Source organism: Ambystoma mexicanum, chromosome 5p, assembly GCF_040938575.1.
Source record: "Ambystoma mexicanum isolate Mex_15411 chromosome 5p, UKY_AmexF1_1, whole genome shotgun sequence".
NCBI lineage: Eukaryota > Metazoa > Chordata > Amphibia > Caudata > Ambystomatidae > Ambystoma > Ambystoma mexicanum.
In genome coordinates this window covers 1,158,307,823-1,158,320,175 of record NC_090930.1, presented here as the reverse complement: position 1 = coordinate 1,158,320,175, position 12,353 = coordinate 1,158,307,823, and the positions used below count along the sequence as shown (strand labels likewise).

Here is a 12,353-nt window from a genome sequence, read left to right as displayed (position 1 = left end):
CCAGAACGGAGCGCCGTCGTCAGATCGATCGCTATGGTGAAATGGAGTCTCGGACGGCCGGGCAGTTTTCCGGTTCGCCAGCCCATGGCAGTGCACGATGTAGCTGGAGAGCCATCTTGAAATGGAAGCCTTGGACAAGGCCTTTCCATGGTTCACAGGACCAAAGTTCCCAAACAATTGGGAAGTCTTCTGAAAACTCTTTGTGCATGTCACGTAGTACTTCAAGGAACAAGCAACGTTCAGCGAGTGCAAGACCATCGCAGCCGGCAACAAAGGTTTCGGGAAGAAAACAGGCAACACTAAAGGCTCGTTGAGGTGGGATTCCGATGGAACCTTTGGCATGAAAGAGGGGTGTGTATGCAGTACCACCTTCGATTTGTGGAAAGTCAGATACAGTTTTTTGCAGGATAGGGCCTGGATCTCACCCACACGTCTGGCAGAGGTGATGGTCACAAGGAAAGCCGTTTTCCATGATAGAAACTTGAGTGTGGCTTGATGCATAGGTTTGAAAGAGACGTCGAGTTCCCATGCCGGGGCAGGAGCCTTCACCGGCGGGAAAGATCGGAACAGCCCCTTGAGGAACTCCTTGACTAGTCTGTGGGACCACAGCGAGGATCTTCCCGGGGATATGGTGTAGCGTCAGATGGCCGCCAGGTGTACCTTGACAGATGCGTGAGCCAGTCCAGCTTTTGCCAAGGACAGCAAGTATGGAAGGATCTGTGGAGGCTTGGCTCTCAGAGGGTAATCGTCTATGAAAGGCACAACGTAGCAAAACGCTTCCACTTATGGGTGTAGCACTTTAGAGTCGACGACACCCTGGCTTTGGCAAGGACTTCCCTGCAGTCTGCTGGCAACTCATAACCTCCAAACTCTTAAGGCTGCAGGAGCCATGCCTTCAGGTTCAGCGATCCTGGGACGTGATGAAGGATTGCAACTCCCTATCTGGTGAGCAGTTCCAGAAGTACCAGCAATTTGACTGGAGGCGACGCTGACAGGCTGAGTAGGTCTGTATACCAAAACTGCCACAGCCACGCCGAGGCGATGAGTATAATCTAGCATCAACACTGAGTGTTGTAAGGAAGGCATGTTATCAAAGTAAGACAGACACAAGTGACCACAGTTCAAGGGTGTTTATTCAACTTTATCAAGGGCAAGCTATGACCATCAAATAATAATAATGTAGTCCTAGTGGAGTCTCATCAAACTAAAAGGGCATATACTAAAAAGCCTATTGCCAATCATTACCGCTAATGTATAAATAGTGTTGAGATAAGTCAGGATGTTCAGGCCGTTGGCCTCCCTTCTGATGTTTTCAGCACAGGACAAGACGGTTCACTCGAGGATAGCACACTCTTGGGCTTCTTCGGCATGAGGACACAGTTTCATTACCAACATCAGGGCCTTCTGTGCCCAAGTCTCTTAAGGTATCAAAGTCTCTTGATTCAGACGGCCTGATGTACCAAAACGAAAAGTCCCTTTAGAAATATTCAAGTCGGGCGATTCCAGGAGCTGAGAGATTTGAATACGTGTGCACCTGCGTTGGAACTCCAAGGTGTGCACTGGGTGAGAGCGTCCAGCACCCATCTGTCGGTGATCTTCCACTCACTGACAAACCTCACCAGCCGGCCTCCCACTGGGGTGCACAAGTGGGTGCCCAACATACGTCTTGGCCGCTTCAGGCTTGCTTGGGTGCCAGCGCCCTGCCCTGTGTGCGACGGTGATGCTGACCACCCGCTACCGTAGGCCTGGGAGCGGCCCCTGTAGGCTTCCTGCGTTGAGGATGGGGAGGTTGCCTGTAAAACGTGGAGAATTCCTTTGATGATCTGCTCGATTTTCCCCTGGAGGAGCGAAAAGACGAGCGATGCTGCTGAAGAGTGCCCAAGATGCACACCATCGCTATATCTGTTTTATTGGCATGGAGGGACTTGTCGACCGCCTTTCCAAACAGATTTCTGCCGTCCAAGGGTATATCTAGCACCTCCTCTTGGACATCCTGAAGAGAAGTTAGTGGCCTTCAACCACCCTTGCCGACGAAGACAGATTCTGTTTCCCCATCTGCAGGAAACCTGTGTCGGTGACATCCACTGCCACCGTAATAGCATGGTCTGGTGCCACTTCACCTAACTGAAAGAGGGCAAGAGCTTCCATCTTCTTGTCATTGGGGAGGAACTCCAGAATCAGGCCCAGCTTGTACCACAACTCTCTGTCATACCTGGCCAGGATAGCCAGGGCATTGGCTGCCTTGATTGTGGATGCCGCAGTATAAATGAACTTCTTCCCCATGGCGTCCATTCTCTTTCCCTCACTGTCCAAGGGAACTGACAATGATGAGGCCAGGTTAGCCGAACGTTTCCTTATAGCAGCCAACACTACCAAGTCTGGTGATGGTTATGACCTCAGGCACTGTACTTCTTCTCCAACCTGTTTTGCTTGGCTGGAGCCAAGCATGGGTTCTTCATGAGGACTAGGCCATCCTCCCAAATGTCCAGAAAAGGCAATTCCACGATTGTCTTCCTCTTAGGCTCTAGCCTCTGATACAAGAAACCCTCCTTCCTGGTTTCCTCTGGAACCAGCTTGAACAGCTCGGAGGCCTTGGAGATCATAGGAGTGGAATGATCCCACCTAGTCCGGTGGAGAGACTGAGGAGAATCCAAATGTGGTGATTCATTGTCCGACGTGACAAAGTCCTCGTCTTCGTCAGTACCCGTGGCCGTACTCATACCAGTACCAATCTCCGGGTCTGCTGGGGGAGTCAGGCCCAGCGTGGTGGAGGAGGTTTATGTGGGGGCGTCGGATGATGCTTTCTCTACTTAGTTGGTGGCTGATATAGAGCCTGCGGCACTACGGGAGCCAGTGCTGCGGGCAACCTCTGCTGAATCTCAGATACCAAGGCGTGGCGAGTCGGCAAAATGCCCACGGAAATGTCCCTTGGTTGAGGATGTAACGAAGGAGTGCTAGGCCATGTGCCGCCGTCGTCTTTGTCCTCGTGGACCGTATGAACAGACTCTTGGTCATCGTCGTCCATGGATGAGACATCCATTGGTTGAACGACAACCTTAGAGGGCTGTTTTGGGGCCCCTTTGCCCCACCCCCCTTTTCCTCCCTGGGGGCTTTGGACCGGGACCTGGACCGGTGTCTTTCCCTCTCCAGGGGTGCTTGCAGCCTTCGCTGATTCCTCTGCAGCCATGTCGCACTGCAGGGGTAGGTATACTCTCTGTACCGTGGGTGCCACCCTCGTAGGATCAGCGCCCACAGCCGCCATGGCTGTCACAGCAGCAGATATTGACAAGGTGGTTGATGAGGACTTTGGCTGCGCTGGTTGAGCATGCTTCGGATGCAAGGCCTTCTTCTCATCGTCCACTCTGGTCTTATTCGATTTCTCCTGTAACCTGGCCAGGGTGGATGACTTCCTCTTTGAAGAGGAGCCTGACGGTAGTGATCACGGCCTATCCAACCTGGGACCCGCATCAGCGGCGAACCTGGTGGACTCGGGTGTGCGGCTTTTGGCTTTCTCTTGGACCCCCACGGGTGGGGCAACCACAAAGGACTTAGATCTCTTTCCAGAGGGAGCCCGCTCTTCAGACCGGCCGGTCCTGGATCAGACATGGCCCATCTCAGAGTGCCAGGCAGAGGCCATGTTCGCATTAAGCCATGCCGTCAGCCTGCTATGCCTGTCTTTTGTCGTCTTCTTCGAGAAGCCAATGCATATCTCACACACCACCTCCATGTGCTCCGGGTGCAGGCAGCAAAGACATTGTAGATGTTTTTCCTCTACAAAGACATTCCGCAGCCTGCATTTGGTGCAGGGCCTGAAGAGGGTCCTTCCCTCCTTCTCCTCCGTCATGGTCGCAGGGCACTAAGTAAGCCCAAGATGGCCTTTCAGAAACTTCAATGAATCTTTGCCCCTTAAGGGGCGTAAAACCTCACCGATAACAGATCCCCATTGCCGGCAGATGAGGAAAAGAGCACACAGGCTCTTGGAAACAAAAATCGAAATGTTTTCACGAAAAAAAATCTGAAAAAACTTACAATAGCTTGGAGAGCAACTAGAGGACTCCCAACACTGAAGCATGCAGTAAACATCTGACGATGGCTGTCGGAAGCGGGGCTTAGAGAGAGGACTATCATTGGATGGGGGGCAGTATGAGCACAGTGATTGGTTTAGAGGAAAAATACAGTTTTTAAGTGCAAGTGAAACTGTTTTTTTCATTTATTGAGGATTTCCAGCCTGACAACAGGGAATATTCACGAGCATGTGAATCCATGCCAGACCCCATGCTAGAGAAAGTGGCAAAATGTGGGTGGCAAGGACATTGCATTGGCTTTGCAACTCCTCCACCAGTTCCATTGGGCCATCATTTTCCAATGGGATTATTGATGTATGTATGCATTTGTATCATAGTGCATGCACACATACAACAAATTACTTATTACTTCCATTTGGTCATGTTTTTTCTGATCGATATAATCTTCCTCCCAGCGATTCCTCTTTCTTTAAATAGTTTCAGTGTCAATCCTGGAATCTCATCTCACAATATTTAGGCATGAGGATTCATGCAGGCTGAGCTTTAATGACCCCTACGTAACCTGCCACAGAATATCCCTCCTCTGACAAATATTCAGAAAGGACAAATTGACTTGTCCAGGTGCTTAGAAAACCATGTCCTTCTTGTCTCGAGCCACAAGGGTCACTTTCCCCATAAAGAGTTGGACCTACATGATATTTCTGCATTTTGAAAGCTGCATACAAAATAGACATCATTTTCCCATTGAGTTTGTTTGGCCTTCTAATGCAGAAATATCACACCTCTGGGGGGCGGATAGGGGTGGTTTCATACCCCCACCCCCACCCCAACCTCCCATGAATCCAAAATCCCACCCGCTCCCACCTCCCCTCTATTGCGCTTGTGGGATTTCATAGAAATCGGAGGGGTGGGGGGGGTAGGGTGTTCAACCCACAAAATCCCCTTCCTCTCAGCCTTCCGGCCCCGCTGCACCTGCCAGCCTGTGCATGCGCCAGCGGATATTGTGTCATCGCCGGAAGGGGAAGTATTGCAGTGACCATTTTCAAAAACACAATCCATCAAATATCTCCACTTCTTGCAGCCATTGGAACCTGGAAACAAGCCAGAATGTCTCAGGCGAGGGGTGGCCGAAAATGGACCAAGAAAATCTAAGTTTAGTGAGGTGGAGCTGGTGGTACTGACCGATGAGGTTGTTGCTCGCGGTGATGAGCTCTATGGCATGAGGTAACACAAAACATCAGCACAGCGCAGGACAGTCATATGGCATTCCATCAGCCAGAAAGTGATAGCTGTGGTCAGGGTACCCCGTGATGGCGAGGATTGTTGCAAACGCTGAACTACCTCAGGGTCAGGGTGCGTGGACTGCTGTACCAACACCGCCAGGAGTCCCTTGCAACAGGAGGAGCAGCTGTTGAACCACTGGTCTTCACCGCCTGGGACAAAAGGGTAGCACAGTGCTGGATATGGAGGGAGTCCGAGAAGCAGAGGCGGGTGCCAGCAGCCAGTAGGCAAGTCAACCCCCACCACCAGCACAATTGCATGAACAAATGAGAGTCTAGGATAAGATGCCCCAGTTATTAGGGACACATTTCAGCAGACCCAGTATATGGGCATGCGTACAGGGTGGAGTGAGGGGGTGGCACATCAGCCACCCTCCATAGCTGCCATGGTGCAGGGCACCCTTATGCATTACAGCAGGGGGAAAGGGTGGCAAGTGACCTATGCAAGTGCCATGCACACCACACCCCTGCTGGTAGACCGTGTGCAAGCGGGATTGTGGAGCGTGAGCAACCACAACACTGTGCAGCAGTCATACCAGCATGTTGCGGGCCCAGTTGGCCTGTCCCATGATGGCATGGCAGAGAAGACACAGGGAAGGACATGCCCCCCTACACCGACATGCGCTCAGCTAGGCAATCACTATACACCACAGCGCAACCCTGCCGGCTGGACAGCAGTGCCCCATAGAGCCATGCCATTGCCATGGAGTAAGCCACCACCCCCACCAGCTGAGTGCCACCTGTGGAGGCGATCAGCGGGCATGAAGGACTACAAACATGCAAGCCATACATCAGCTGCCCCAGCATGGACACCCTGCCCTTCCCACACACAGGCCAAAGACCAACTGGCCATGTGTCACACACTCATTTCTGCAACCATCCCCCTAATGTTGGACCCAAATGCAACCTAACCAGACCAACCATGCCCATCTGCCCAAATGAGTGGGGTTCTACCCTGTACCATAGCAAATGTGTCTTGAATGCCAAAACATGTCAGGGAACCATACCTGACAACATTTGCTATGTCCCCTACAGGCACTCACGCATTATCAGAGGCTTCTGAGGAAGACAAGGGGACAGGCCCATCTAGGAGTGGCGTATCCAGGCCCTCAAGGTCCACCACCACCACCCAACAAAGGTGCAGACAGGCCACGCCAAGGCAGATGGCCCGCTGTGTGACACTGCAACCCAGGAGGGCCAGGCCGACATCGACCCCACAGTCCACTGGAACCTCTGCAAAGCCCACTGCACCCACTCCCGTAGCTGGAGGGTCTGACACAGAGACCACACCTCCAGGCTGGGTCACTGTGGAAACTCAGGGGGACACACGCTCGGTGATACCACAATCAGAAGGGCCACAGACACCTGGGCGCCCTTGCTGCCAGCAATGTTCACCTACACCGTAAAGCCCTCGGCAGCGTGCCCAAACAACTTAGCCTGACATTGACACACCTTCCTAGGGCTCCCCTTACAACAGCCCAGAGCCAGTTCACAGTCCCTCTGTTAGCGGCTAGATCGCTGGGGCGATGCTTACCGGGTCTTGATGAGTGCTGCTTATCCCCTTTCTTCCCAGAGGTACCAGGTTGTTGTAAGTCCAGAGTGATCAGAGGACAGTGTAGGTAGGAGACCCGGCCCCCTTCTGTCCCAAGCAGGCACAGTAAGCCTGGGTCCAGTCGGCGACCAGTTCCCCCACACCACAGGTTTGCCTTCCGGTCTTTACGTGGTGCAGGGCAGTGAAACCGCGGGGGTCCGCCACGCGCGGAAGGCAGATGTCAAGCAAACGGACCACCAGAGGCAAACCAGGAGTCAAGAAACAGGTAACGAGAAGGAGGAGAGGAGCAAGGGCGATGAACAAGGAACAGAATCAAGGAGCACGAGAAGGAGAGCATGCAAGGTACGTGGAGCGTTAAGACGCACCGAAGGGAAGTCCTGTCTGCTCTTTATGGTGAGCACGGCAGGCTTCCGGCATCACTTGTTGCCCCGGCAACCAAACCCTGACTTTGCGGGCTGGGACACCTGACCAGGTCACATGCGGTTGCGTCGTGATGTTGGCGCAGAGCAGAGCCAAATGCGGAAGGTCCACTGTAGACCGCAGTGCCCACTGCCGCCTCCTCTGTACATCATACACTGAAAGGCGCCGCCGACCACACCACTGAGGGTACAGCCTCCAAGGATGTAAAGGTAAGTGGCGTTGGTGGTGCGCGCGGCCTCGGCAGGTATTAACACCCTCTCCAATACGGCACAAGCCAATAAGCAGCACGGTGCTGCACAGGCTGGATCAGATGGAGCAGAGACAGGGAGATAGAGGCGATAGGGCACACGCACCCAGAACACATGGAGGCCATACGAGACAGCATACATGAGGACACCCGCAAGTTTGTGCGGGCCATCGCAAAGAACCGGGGTGAGACAGCTGCCAGTACGGCTACCCTGACACTATACGCCCAGACGGTCAGAGCCATGACTGAAGGTGTATCTGCACTGGCAGAGGCCATCTGCCAGAGCAACAAGTTGACACACCAACAGCTTTGGTGGCCAGGCTCCATTCCTTCACACCAAGGAGTCTTAGCAGAGCACACTGAGGCATCAGTCCCAGCGCCATCTGCGCCCAAGATCACAGGGGGTTGGGGAGGGAAGGCCACAGTTGTAAGCAACATTGTGACATGCGTTGGTGGTGGGAGGAGGGCAGGGTAGTGTGCTGGGGAGTTGGTGGAGGGACAAGGGAGGGGGATAGTGTGCTGGGGGTTGGTGCTGGGAGGAGGGAGGGGGGAGGGGGGAATAGTGTGTTCGGGAGTTGGTGAAGGGAGGCGGGATAGTGTGCTGGGGAGTAGGTGGAGGGAGGAGTGAGGCGGGATAGTGTGCTGGGGAGTTGGTGGTGGGAGGGGGATAGTGTGCTGGGGAGTTGGTGGTGGGAGGGGGATAGTGTGCTGGGGAGTTGGCAGAGGGAGGGGGGATAGTGTGCTGGGGAGTTGGTGGTCGGATGGGGGATTGTTGGGGAACTTCATTTAATTAAAACTGTTAAACTTCATCAATACGTGGACATTCCTGATTGTGTCATTGTGTAGTTTATTCACAGAAGTTATTATCACACAGTGGTGCTTTACTTGTGCCAGGCAAATTATTAATAAAAATTATCAATCAGTGCCTGGCGAGCCAGTCTTCCAACCCTCATGTCATCTCTGATGTTGCCAGCTGTGGCCCCTGCCTAAGGTACTTCATCATCATCACATAGAGATGGCATGTACATGTCAGGGGTAGGGATACCCTTTGCAGATGTTGTGTAGCATGGCACATACGAGCACTATGTGCCATGGAGTGTACATAAAGGCTCTGCGTGTACGATCAAGGCAGTGAAAACGTGCCTTCAGGAGTCCAAAAGTGCCGTCAATGCACACACGGGTCCTGCTGTGTGCGTGGTTGTAGGCTATGTCGTGTGGCGTTCGTGGATCACGCACAGGGGTCATTAGCCAAGCCAGCTGCAGGTATCCAGAGTCACCTGCATGGGGAGAGGCACAGACATTAGTCACTGTGAAATGTGTGGGGGTGGACCTACAAAGTATCAGAGCAATGGGCATCATGTGCATGCTGTGTCACTGGTATCATATTGTGTTTGGGTCACATGCACCCTGTTACATTGCAGGAGATGTTTTGTGATGTGTCTGTCGTAAAATGTGCTCCTGGTGGCTGTCTTGTGGCTGTATTTTGCTCTTGTGCATGTGGCATACTGTGTTGCCTATAGGCCTTCCCTTCGCCTCTGGGGGTAGTGGGTCAGCATTGCGGGATGGGTGAGCATGGCACTAACAGGGGTGCTGTGGTGTGCTACAATGTGGCACTTTGTTATTGCTTTGGATCATGCATGATGCATTGTGGTACCTGTAGTTATGTATTGTAAGGAAGGCATGGTTATCAGCAGTACGACAGACACAAGGAGTATAGTCCATCAGTGTTTATTGAACAGTATATGGGTGAGAAAAAGACCTAATATAAACCTCAATCTCAGATGAGAGCAAGCTACGACCATGAAAGTAAAGAATACGCTGTCCTAGTGGTGTCGTGTCAAAACAAAAATGGCCTATACAAATATTCCTATTGCCAAATCCTTGCTCTATATAACAAAAGGGTGTGGGACAATGATATGTATAACAAAAGAGTGTAATGCAAATTGAAATGTCCAAAAGGGTTTCGTTAGTTCAGGACTGCAGAACTAATACACTCCCTTCCCACATTGCATCACGGAACACAGCGGAACAGTGGCATGGCTGTGAGCACACCTTGAGTCTATAGGCATCAGGAAGCAGTTGCTTCCAAAAACACAGGATATCTCGAATCAATGTCTTTTGCTTGGCAGTACAAGACTTTATCCAAGCTTTCACCATGCAACTTCTGCAGCTTTCTCGTGATACCTCTTCATTGGGTTCACCTTCGTCTTTACACCACTGTTCAGTGACTTTATCAAAATGCGTGATTCACTTTCCATTGCTTTCACTTAGCATCACTCCGTCAGGTACACTGTAGCCTTCAAATGACAGTCCAGCTAATTTTACCAGTTTGATTAGCTCATAGCATTCAGGAACTCAATGTCTTTTAAACAAATATTTGGTTTACTTTCACCGGTACACTCAGGCCCGCCTCCTCTGGGCTCCGACCTTCCTCTGTAGGCAGTTCTGGCTTCCATCCATCTGGCGTGAGTCTTCATACTGCCAGAATCACACGTGTTACTTTGCAATCTTTCATGCTTGCACTTTTATGTACTTGCCAGTTCGATACAGAGACTTCCGATAGGCGATCACGTCTCGCCGGGCCACTCTGTTATATTGTAGCAAGTGCGCTGACCTTTCACAATCAAGCTTCTCTTTCTCAAGGCTGCCGTCCTACGCACAATCCACAATACTGGATACAGTTCAAGGGTTTATACTACGGGCCTCCTCTCCCAAGGCCTTCTGGTATCTGCAGTTCCTTTCACTTCTTGTCAAAGACTTTCGACTGTACGAGGGGACTTGTACCTTTGACTTTCTCCTTGTATGACCACTTTGACTATTTGCCTCCTTTCGTAGTTACTTTTTTTTGCAGCTTATTCTCTCACACACGCACATCTCGGCATTCTTCATTGTTGCTACAATGTGCTTTCGCTCGAGGTTTCTCGACAACCTAACAAGCACTTCAAACGTTAATGTGCTTTTCATTTATCAACACAAGCCGGTCTCCCTCTTCACTCACCGGCAGTGGCTGATACAGTTCATCAAGAACTTCTGTTCAGTCAATGCTTTTGGCCCAGCGCGGCTAGCCTCCATTCAAATCCTCACGCCGCACATGAAGGAGGTACTGCTGTGGCCTTCTGCAGTGGCAGAGAGTTCTTGCTTTGGGATTCTGCAGCGACTTTAACCTCGCAGCTGGTAGGACCACGGCCGTTCCTTCGCCTCCTGGTCCTGTCTGCTCTGCTTCCATAGTCGCGTCTCCTTCCTGGGATTTCCTGCCCTTCCGTTCTGCTGGTCCTGCTTGCTCAGGCTGTCCTTCTCGCCTCAAGCTCCACCTTTTATCCCAGTGGGCAAAGTTAACAAGATTCAGGTGCGAGGCATTAAGGTTAAGTGACTGACTCTGCCTTACCCTGTTGTTGGAAAAATGTTTTTCTCTGATTGTTCATAGAAATTCCAACTGATCAAGAGCCTTGATGAAGGGATTTATTCTCTAACGGCGTTGGGTGGGTCAATTTATTTTTAAAATATATTCCAAATTTTGTATGTGTGTATATATATATATATCTCTTTGAAAGAAAAGAATGTTTTGAATTAATGTGAATCTATTATGTTCAAATCCTCTGTGGGCTCAACCCATAGCCCAAAGCGGCATCTATAACATACTTGTCGGACCATTAAAAAAGGTATACATCTGTACAAAATATTCATTTAATGTTTGGCTATTTTGGCCTGTGATAGCATGCAGGGGGCGGGAGTTTCCCATACTTGGGAACTTTTTCTTCCTTTGACTCCGATGACCCTGATGTTGGGACATGTCAAACGGCCTGGTTGTGTGTGAGTCTGTCTTTCCTTGAAGGGCTTTGTCCGTGTAGCAGAGTGTGTGTAGGAAAGGGGGGAGAAGATAAAGTTCCTAGATTGTACATGGAATAAGAGTGTTCTACAGGTAAATGGGGACAGGGATACCACGTCTCTCCTCCAGGTGCCCCACTCTCACTGACCAGCGACCCCTCATCAAGGTGATCCTCCCGCACTGGTCGACCCCCGGGGTCTGGATCCAGTAGCCCCGTGCCCCGGCGACCTGGATGACAAATCCCAATGGACTAGTCGGTGAGACACCCTTTGGTTTCTCAGTGTGTGTGGTTTGAATCGCCTCTGTATGTGTTCGTCAATATGTCCGTCCAGGTGTGTCCAACATGTGTATGCTCCCTGGGCTGTACTCGGTCATTGGTGCAGGAGCTGGCCGGGTACTGCTTTTGCATTTACTTCTCATGCCATCCGTTGTGTCATTATTCACACACCCCACTCTCAACCCCTCAATTTGGCCAGGTGCTTCAAAGTGCATACATGTAGGCAGATTTACTCACCCAGTAGGACCATGGAGCCGTGGGTGGAACCTGGTAGCAGGCACATCAGTGGGCGATGATGTGGTTGGAGTTGCAGGTCACCTGCATATTGACGGAGGGGTAGTACTTGTGATTTCGGTATACTGCTTTGTGGGCCTGGAGGGCCACCAACATAACATGGATGCAGTTCAGGGATGCAATCACATTAGGCAATTGGGCAACAGCATAGAACTGTGCCTTCATGGCATTGACCTGGGCTTGGGTGGTGGGCAGTGCAATGTGGTGTTGGACATGCCGCAGGAGGGCATCGATCACCTGGGCAAGAACTGCACAGAATGTGGGCAATGCCATGCCGTGCATCATGGCCACACAGTGCTGGAAGGTGCCAATACCCAACATTCTAATACTGACAATAGCTTAAGCAGTGGGGACACAGGTGTACGGATGTTAGTCCTGCTCCATATGTCCTCCTGTATTGTACTGACCAGCTCAGTAATGGTCTTCCTGTTG

The 12,353-nt window shown here is 51.4% G+C and overlaps 1 protein-coding gene across 1 annotated transcript in view; it reads right to left on the bottom strand.

The window, feature by feature from the left end:
- The window catches only part of CARMIL1 (capping protein regulator and myosin 1 linker 1), a 1,545,633-nt gene that overhangs the window by 372,136 nt on the left and 1,161,144 nt on the right, over positions 1 to 12,353 (bottom strand). The window lies entirely within an intron of this gene.